This window comes from Tupaia chinensis, unplaced genomic scaffold (assembly GCF_000334495.1).
Source record: "Tupaia chinensis unplaced genomic scaffold, TupChi_1.0 Scaffold000179_1, whole genome shotgun sequence".
Taxonomy (NCBI): domain Eukaryota; kingdom Metazoa; phylum Chordata; class Mammalia; order Scandentia; family Tupaiidae; genus Tupaia; species Tupaia belangeri.
This window is the reverse complement of record NW_006159654.1, coordinates 2943487-2954244: the sequence shown is the minus strand read 5'-3', so window position 1 is coordinate 2954244 and position 10758 is coordinate 2943487.

Below are 10758 nucleotides of genomic sequence, written 5' to 3'. Positions count from 1 at the left end.
CAGAGAGAGACAGAGAGACAGAAAGTGAGAAATCACCCCCCAGGGGGGATGGTCACGCTGCAATCCCTTCGCCTCCATTCTCCTCTCAGGCTCTGGGCACACATGCACACGCGCCAGGCGTGAGTTTAAGTCACTGGGTCTGGGACTCGAACTGCAGTCAACTACATGGAAGTCCAGCAACGTAGCCATTACGCTAACTGCTGATCCCCTACAGCATATTTTTTAAAGGAAAAAAATTAAAAAACAGACACCCAACCGCAATAGCATGACCTGGAGTACATGGCTGTACCGTAACTAAGCTGCATGGGAGACTGCTAGTGGGTTGGCCCTACCTGTGGTCTTAACAAACTCAGAGACAGGCAGGAAAGATCAAAATAAACACAACTTCCTTCAAAAAAAAAATTAAAAAACTGTAAAAGGACTGCAAATTAGTGTCAGAAAACATTACTACTCAAAAATCAATCCCCCAACTAAAGTGAAATGTTTCTGAATGTTAAGATAGCAATGAAGATTAATGGTCTTGTTTAAAAATTTTATATTTACAAATTATGCAACAGATATGAGCAATTGCGCAAATTGAGTAATCTCTTATTTATTAAGGACTGAGTACCCACTCTGTTGACTCAGTATTAGTAAACTGCTTCTTTGTCTTGCCTCCCAGCTTGAACCAGCTATGTTCTAATGTGAGAAATTCATACATTTTTTTTTTCTGTATATGGCCAGATAGTAAATATTTTAATCTTTAAAGCTATATGGTTTGGGGGTCAGCAGGTGGAAAAGGCACTGGACTCCCACATAGATGATGTCAGTTTGATTCCCAGACCTGGCAGCTTGCTTTCTCACTCTTCCTCTCTCTCTCAATCTGGTCAAATTAAAATTAATTAATTAATTAATTAATTTTTTGAAAAAGCTACTTGGTCTCTATTGCAATTACCAAATTCTGCTATTTTGGCATGAAAACAGACGTAGATAATATTCATAGACAGTATGTAACCAAATTGGCATGACTGTGTTCCAATAAAACTTTATTAATAAAAACAAGCAACAGGACAGATTTATGACATTCTCCTCACTAATTCTTCCTCTCACAGAGAAAATTTTCTTCTTACTCCCTTGATTTAAGTCAAAGAAGAAAAAGAAAATACATACAATTAATGATCTTCTGACCAGATGTTCTATCAAATATCTGAAGATCAAGATGAAGTATTGAGTTGGATACATGATTGCACACCTCATTTGTAAAAGCAACCCTAATCTAACAAGTGTTACTACTACAAATATTTCTTTTTTTCATTTTTAAAAATTTTTTTATTTTATATTCATTCAGTGAACAAAATGCAGTTTCCCATCCAGAATACACTGTATAGTGGCTTAGTCATACATGTTATCATCAACAATTCTCCATTTCTTGTTTTATATATGTGTATATATATTTCCCTCCCCCATTTCTCACCCTCTGCCATTTCCCACTCTCCTCCTACACTATCTTTGGTATCTGCAGTTACTTTCCATTCCTTTTTTTTCCCCACATTTCATTAGTTAACAAAATATCTTAATTGATCTAACTACTTTCAATAGAAAATTCAATTGATATATAAATATCTCTGAACAAATGCTTTACTTTAGGTATAAAACTGTGAGTAAGAGGACCAGCAGTTGGCATAATGACTATGTCGCTGGATTCCCATATAGTCGAACGCAGTTCGAGTCCCAGACCCGGAGGCTTAAACTCATGCCCCGCGCGTGTGTGTGAGTGCCCAAATCCCAAAAGGAGAATGGAGGGGAAAGGATTGCAGTGTGACCATCCCCCCTGGGGGGAGTGATTTCTCGCTTTCTGTCTCTCTATCTCTCTTTGTCTTTCTGGTGAGCACACATGCCCTATAGCAAAAACCTCTAAGTAGAAAGTATATATTATAAAATAGCACCTAGCTGAGGCTATATAGCTTACTATGGTCATTAAATAGATATTTTTTAATATTATTTTTAATTTCAAGAAAGGCAGTTTTACTTTTAAAAATCAAAATCAAAAAATGTTAAGAGAACTTTGCTTAAGACTTAAAGCCATTAGTTACATGGATCTGCTGATAATTCAAAAGAAAACAAAAATCCTTATCTCTGGAGTACAAAGAGTCAAAAAAGATCAGTACTGTTTTAGTCAAAAGTCATGAAATTTTATTTCATCAGCTCAACTCATGTATTCAATCTAATTACTGTTGTAGTCCAAGCTTTCTGCTTAAATTCTGGAAGATAATATTCAACTCTGGATTTGTCCCTACCATTAAGCTAGCCCTTTTCTTAGATGTTTTTAAACTCTTTTTTTTTATTTTTATTTTATTTTATTTATTCATTCATTTTTTTAATTTGACCAGAGAGAGAGACAGACAGACAGAGAGAGAGGGAAAGTGAGAAAGCAAGCTACCAGGTCCAGGACTTGAACCATGGTCAGCTATGTGGGAGTGTCCAGCACCTTAACCACTATGCCACCTGTTGGTACCCAGATGTTTTTTTTAACTCTTAATTCAGTGTGTCTGTATTTAGTTTTCCTGATATAACACTCTCTTCAGAACTTCTTGGAGAAATCGTCTGGTGTCGGTAAATTCTTTCTGGTTTCATTTATCTGAGAATGTTCTTGTCTTCTCTTCTCATATGAAGGATAATCTTGCTGGATATAGTATAGTAGTCTTGGTTGAAATTGTTTTTCACTCAACACTTGGAATATATTTTCCCATTCTTTCCTTGCTTGCGTTGTTTCCTCTGAGAGGTTCACTGTTAAGCTGATGGGATATCTTTTGTGGGTAACTTGTCGTTTCTCTCTTGTCAGTCTGAGTACCTTGTCTTTGTGGTTTTGGTCAATCTGGCTATAATGTGTTTGGAGAAGATCTTCTTGGGTTGATCCTATTTGGGGTCCTATGTATTTCTTGGGTCTGGATCTCTGAATGCCTCTCTAGGTTTGGAAAGTTTTCTTCCAAGGTTTCATAGAATAGATTATCAATGCCTTTATTAGTCTCTTCACCTTCTGGGATACCGATTATCCACACGTTTGGATGTTTAATGATATCTAGTATTTTTTGTATATTATATTCATTTTTTGGACTATTTTCTCAGTCCTTGTGGTTGATTTTTCTCAGCCAGCAATTCTGTCTTCTACATCTGAGATTCAATTTTCTGTATGATCTAGTCTGCTTTTAGTACTTTCAAGGGAGGTTTTGATTTCCTATATTACAGCCTACATTTCTAACAGTTCCATTTGATTCTTTTTTATGATGTGTATTTTTCTTTTTCAGATTGTGCAAGAACATCCTCACCTCCTGGAACTCCTCAGCTCTATTCTTCTTCCTCTTCTGGAGTTCATTGTCTCTCTTCTCTTGCATTTCTATTAGCTTTGTCACTATAAATATTCTAAGTTCTTTATCAGACATTCCTACGAGTTCCATTGTACTGTCTATGGATGACGAGGAGTTATTCTTTTCCCTTGGAGGGGGAAGGTATTATCTTGCTTTCTCATATTTCTTGTGCCTTTGCAGTGATTTCTAGTCATGTGATGGGTTATTTCTTTCTAATTTCTAGAAGTTCAATCTGAGCATTCAGGGGCGTGCTGGAGGAGGTGATCTGCAATCTCTTTGCCTTTCCATTTTTATCCCTTTGTGTAACAGATTTAGTGGGTATTAAGGAATATGTTGACTCTAATAGTATTTGGATTTTTGGCTACAGTTCCCTTAGATCTGTCTAGACACTCAGTGCACGGAGACTGAGCAGCAAAGTAATGAGGTAAAAGAAAAAGGATAAAAAACAGAGAAAGAGAAAAGAGAGAGCAAAAGAGAGAGAGAAAGAAGAAGAAAAAGTAAAAACAACCCAAAAAATTATTTTTTTTTTAAAAAGGCAAAAAATGAAAACCATGTGGTATGCTCACAGATGCAATAGAGGAGTCTTCTTCTGAAGGCCTGACTCCTGCCTCTCCTAGATGGGAGCAAGATAAAGGATGATCTGAAAGCCAAGAGAATACATTACCTTAAAATTTTTAATAAAAGAAAACTTACAAAACAATGAGAAGACAGAGAGAGACAGAGAGAAGAATAGAGGTATCTCCCTACCACTCCAGATGAGAGGCGGGGTGGGGGAGTGCTGGAGGCTGAACTGTCAGTAGATGAACATTTCTCTTATTCCCTGAAAGCACTAGTTCTCAGCTGCAATAGACCAAAGATTTCTTTCTCTTTGGATGTGAGATCACACAAAGTTATTTAAAAGCTATTCCCATGATGTTTCTTCAAAAGAAATAATTCTGGAAAGTTTGAAGATTTTGCACTAATATAAGTGGCTCTTTTGCGAGTGTATAAAGTCAGAAATTATTGCCTTCATTCAATATGTTACTCTCTTCAGCTGGAAAAGACAAAGTTTAAACTCTGAATATCGCAGTATATAATTAAAAACCTCCATGTATAAATATATGATTGCTGTTCTTCACTTAAGTGAAAACTAAGAATTGTTCATACTAAATCCTAGTATTCTAAGAAAAACAATGTAAGGCATGAGGAAGCTCCTTCTTAATCATTTGTTCATTTGGTCTTTCAACAAATATGTATATTGAGTATAGGCTATGTGCTAGCACCATTCAGTCACTAGGAACATAACTGCATGAAAACAGACAAAAAAATTCACAGACTGCATATTCAATTGGCAAAAGACAAAGAACAGACTAAGGAAAATTCTAAATATGCAATATGTAAGATGACAATAAATAACATAGAGAAAAATAATTAGAGTTGAAAATACAGGACCTGAGAGTTAAAATTTTATATAAAGTAGCCAGAGAAATATTCATTAAGAATATAATATTTAAGTACAGAATTAAAGGTTTTGAGGGAATGAGCCAGAAATAGGATAAAGAGTGGTCCAGATAAGGGCTAGTAGGTGGCGTGGTGGCTAAGGCACTGGACTCCCACATGGTTGACTACAGCTGGAGTCTTGTACCTGGCAGCTTTCTCTCTCTCTCTGTCTCTGTCTCTCTCTGTCTCTCTCAGGCCAAATTTTAAAATAATAATAATAATAAGGACCAGTAGATGGCATAATGGTTACATCACTGTATTCTTATATAGTTGACCTTGGTTTGAGTCCCAGACCTTGGTAGCTTAAAGCTCATGCCAGGTTGGAGTGCCCAAAATCCTCAGAGGAGAATAGAGGAGAAGAGATTGTGGCATGGCCAACTCTCCTGGGGGCTATTTCTTGCTTTCTGTCTCTCTGTCTCTTTCTGTCTCTCCAGCAAGTACAAGCACCCTGTAGCAAAAATCTCTCTAAAAATAAATTAATCAATAAATTAAATTAAATAAATAATTCTTTTTAAAATGGGGAGGGGGGTCCAGACAAAGGGAGCAGCAAGTGCAAATGCCCTGAGGTAAGAATGTGCTTGATGTGTTGGAAAGTCAAGGACAGAAGGAGGGAAACCAGTTAGAAGACCATTGTCATAACCAGGTGAGATATGTAGTGACTTGGACCAAGATGGTAATAGTAGAGGTTTTCCCGTTTCTATTTATTCCCCAGAGAATGCTACATCCTAGAGAAGAGCTGGGAAGGAACAGGGAAGTGGTTTTAAATACAATCTTGCTGGATCCCAGAAACCTTTCCTCCATGAGAGCCCAGAGAAGTCAGGCAAGGAGAATGGGGTCTGAGGTCCATATTTCACAGGGTTTTCCCTGGAGTATCAGAAATTCTATGTTGAAAACTTTAAGCCTTGGGGGACCAGCAATTAGCGTAATGGCTATGTCACTGGACTCCCATATAGTCGACGGTGGTTCGTAGTCCTGGACCCTGTGGCTTAAACTCATGCTGGGTGCGTGTGCGTGCCTGCCCAAGATCCCGAGAGGAGAATGGAGGAGAAGGGATTGCGGCGTGACCATCCCCCCTGGAGGGTGATTTCTCGCTTTCTGTCTCTCTGTCTCTCTCTCTGTCTGTCTGGCGAGCGCACGCACCCTATAGCAAAAACCTCTCCAAAAAAACAAACAGAAAAAAAAACCTTAAGCCTCGGTATGAGAGAAAAGACAGTCATGGCAGAGGAACAGATCTATACATTTTCTATCCATTTCTGAAGTAAAGTGAAGTAAATTTAATTGAAGATTAAATCTGCCAAATCTTTGCTACTTCACTCTCCCACTGCTTGCTCTATAGTATTTACAGGGCTAATGAATTTTGTGTAAATATCCTATACAGGAAAGTCGAATTATGGGAAGGTAACTTTTAGAAGTTGTAGGTGGGGAGAAGGATGGGAAATTCTCCATCCTCTGATTCTTCAGGATAAAGTATACAGAGTCATGGTCCACCAACAACCACAGAGGGCGGAGGGGGTATTTCACAAACAACCTCACAGTGCCTAATATAGGTGTCAGTAATGACCTGCTAAGTCAGATTGTTCTGGGTTACACAGCAAGTTCTCTTTATTTCCTGATTAACAGGTCTATTTAATTGTTAGAATTTTTATGTTTTCTTATTTGTGGTTCCTGGTTCACAAATTTAACATTTCTTAAAATTATGCTATATTAGCTTGCCTTGGTAAAATAGATTCTTGTACAATGTTCGTAATTCATTAAAACAAAAAAAGCAAAGGAGTACAATAAAACTATATTTTGTGTATGACCCTTGAATAATTGGTTTATAAATACTTATGACAGAGTTATAAAATTTAAGGTAAATGTAAACAAATATACAAAGTTCAATTATTTTCCAGTAGATTAATCATATGGCATGATGGTCATGTAGTGTCTTGATCACAGCAGGTACTCAAATTTCTGATAATTGATCAATTGGTGTCCTTATAGACTCCTACAGTCAGATCTTCCTGGACGTCCACATTCACAGCACCTGGAAGTTTCTGAAATTCTCCATTTAAGTGGGTTCATGCTGTATTTGTCTTCTGTGCCTGGCTTACTTCACTTAGCATAATGTCCTCTAGGTTCATCTATGTGACTACAAATGACAGAATTCTCTTCTTTTTTGAGGCTGAATAATATATCATTGCATCCATGAGAGGTCTTCTAAAATGCATGGAAGATAAGTATTATGAAAAACTATGCATGGATTTCAGTGGTTTTTTTTTTTTCTTTTCTTTTTAGATCTTTGCCAAAGGATGTGTGCACTTGCTAGAGAAAAACAAAGAGAAACTGAGAGAGGGAATGCAATCCTTTCTCCTCCATTCTCCTCTTAGGATTTTGGGCATGCATGCACATGCAGCCAGCATGATTCTCAAGCCACAGTGTCCAGGACTCAAACCACTGTCGGCCATGTGGGAGTCCAGTGCCTTAACCACCACTTTGCTAGCCCCAGATTTCAAAATTTTTTGCACTAAAATAAACTTACATTTTAATTCCATTTTCCACAAAATTCTTGAAGTCCTCTCATGTGTGCATCTGCATACACACTCATGTGTGTGTGTGTGTGTGTCACATTCTCTTGATCCATTCATCCATGGATGAACACTTAGGCTGATTTCCTATCTTGGCTACTGTGAGAGTCTTCATTTCAATGTCACACAGAGACCTGTCCTCCAAGCCTCTTAAGGTCTAGAACTGTCTCCTTTCTCTGTCCCTCAAGACCTGATGTTGCTTTCTGAGTATAAAAGTTGATTAATCATTGGTTTGATTCATTTATGTTGAATGGTCAACGACACAACTTTCTTTCTGGGAGATAATTCCTAAAATTCCCAGCAAAAAAGAACTAATGGTTGACTTTCAGACATGGTGGCTGGCAGGCAGAGGTAAAAAAGAAAGGCATTTCCCTATTCCGGTGCTCAGTGGTCTCTAAAATCATATTCTAAAGACAGCTATCCACAGCATCTACATGTGCACATATAAAAACAGACGGAAACAATTTTAATTCATAAAGGCATAGTTATTGAGCACTCCTCCAACATGTATATTATTAAAGAATTATTTTATTCAACTGTATTTATTTATTTATTTATTTATTTTAATTTGACCAGAGAGGGACAGAGTGGGAGAGAGTGGGGTGTGGGAGAGAATGAGAAAGCAAACCACCAGGTTTGGGAATCAAATCCTGATCAGCCATGTGGGAGTCCAGTTTCTTTAGCCACCATGCCACCTACTGGCCCCAAATATTTTTTTAAATGTATATGTGAGGCTTTCCTTCTCAAAATGACTATAGCTTCATTTTTGTGTGGTTATCATGATTTTCCACTTACAAAGAAAAAAGCACATACTCTCATCACCTTGAACAAATCTCAAAAACATAACAAGCAAAAGAAAGTCACAGAAATATACATCCAGCATGATTCTGTTTATTTAAAAGTTAAAAACAATCAAAATAAAACCATATTTGGCTTATGAACACATTTGCAAGTAGTTTATATAAGAAAGTGAAAAAATGATTAGCACTAAATGACACTCCATGACAAAAGCAGGGGAAGAAGCAAGGTTTGCCTTCCAAATCAGAATAATAAACTACTTTTTAAGCGTAGTGGATATTCGTTATATTATTATTCTTTAACTCATATGTATGTCCTTTTTCAGATATATGGTACCTATCACAGTAATGAAAGAAAACTGAGCGCTTTAAAAAACTGTCCAAAGAAATAATATTCAAAACCCGCCACCCAGAATTAACTATTATCAACCTTTAAGACAGCTTTCTTTTTTGTATGCATGCACACATACATACACATAAAATTTTATGTGTATGTAGGATCATACACCATAAATACTGCACACCGCCTGCTTTTTATTTAGCAATACACCAAATGCATTGTTGTGAAATGAACTCCATGACATATAATTAAGTGAGGAAAAAACGTGTGCTTTGCTAAGAACTCACACAAAAAGAGAATGTCCTCACCCAATGTGATTAAATATATTTCCCTCAGATCTCCAGGATTCATATGACAAGAAAATGTTATATGCTCCAAACAAATTTCCAGAGAAAACCACACAAAACTGATCTGTCCAAAGAAAGTAAACTTAGCTTATACAACACCTCTTTAACCCATGGTCAAAGCCAGACTTTTTCACTTGTAAGCTAAATACTCCTTTATTATCAAACAAATGTGCCAAAAATGATATTCATCACTTTCAACACAGAAAAAAAGAATTGTATTACATCAGAGTCCATAAAATACTGAAAACGGAGAAGTGGTTTTCTCTCTTATAACATTCACCTCACGTGAGACATAGACACATACAGTATTTAAATTACGTTTTCCTAATAACCACATTGTGTTCGACTAAGACCCCAACTTATATCTCAGTCATGGTATTGTTTATGAATCCTGATCACCTGTTACTACTATGTTAGTAAACTTGTTTTAAACCAATATGCCTTCTCGACCCAATTGTTTCCCTGAACAAACTGCCTACTAGCCGGAGCCTCATTTAACATTTCCTATGAACTTGAGTTTTTCAATATGGCAAGCCACAACTGGTAATCATATACTTCACACTCATTGCTTTCTATAAATGTTTTAGTTTGAAATAATAAATGCTTTTAAAAATACCTCCACTTTGATAGGAAAACCCTATTCACCTCACAGCTCATTCCCACTTTTTAGTAATTTTTCTCTCATCAACTTGACTCAAATTGAAAACATATCACCAAGAACTGAGCCATGTAGCGCCTGCCATAGGTTGCAGAATTGGGAGCAGGGGACCAATGAGTGGGACCTGAAGTCTTGTGGAAAAGGGGATTTTTCTTATCAAAACATGGCTGAGAGCTTGGGAATGTGCTCACAAAAATAATTTTGGCTAAAGCAATTCTGAGTAGTCTCAACCATCCCCCCCAAACTTAACTTTTATCCGTCTGAAGGATTACAAGACTCCACATCTACCATTCAAATCTCTCATTTCCTCCTGAACAATCTGAATTAAATTTCTGTAGTTATAGTTGTTTAAAAGGATTTTCCTTTTTTAAGTGGCCAACGTGCATAGATCCTCCCAATTCATTAAACATGTCACTCACCACACAGGAGACTATCAAGACAATAGTATCAGGGCCAAGCTTAACGAGATTTGGGGCAAATATTGTGATCAGGATCAATGAAAATGTTTCAGCCTTAGGGCATGTGCATTTGCCAAAGAAAGATGGAGACAGAGATGGTGAGAAGGTGAGAAGGAAAGTGAGAAATCAGCCCCCGCCCAGGGGGGAATGGCCACACAGCAATCCTTACTCCTCCATTCTCCTACTGGGATCTTGGCACTCATGCACACATGCTTATATTGTGAATTTCAGGCCACTGGGTCTGGGGCTTAAGCCACAGTTGGCCATGCAGGAGTCCAGCAACATAACTATGCCATCTGCCAGCCCCTACATATTTATATATACTCTATTCTTCTCCAACAAAATCATCCTTTTGCACAAAAGCCTTTTTAAGTTTATTTATTTCCTTCTTGAGAGAAAGAGAGACAGAGGCAGGTACCCACAACAGTCTCTTGACATTCCAATCCATCCCCACCTCAACCTACCAGAATTACAGACACACATGCACCTGTCATGTTCAGGGAAGCCTTGCAATGCAAACCCAAGACCTTCCCATGTGGTTCAGTGTCTTGGAGCACTGTGTTCCAGCTACACTATCATGGATGGTCTTCATCAGAAACTTTTTTTTAATTGCCAGAGTGTTTGTACACTCACCAAAGAGGGGAAAAGAGAGAAAAAGCATCCCCAATGGGACGCTATCAACCGCAATTCCTTTTACTCTACTTCCCCATCCTATCAGGATTCTGGGCGCGCACACACACACACACACACACACACACACATGCCTGA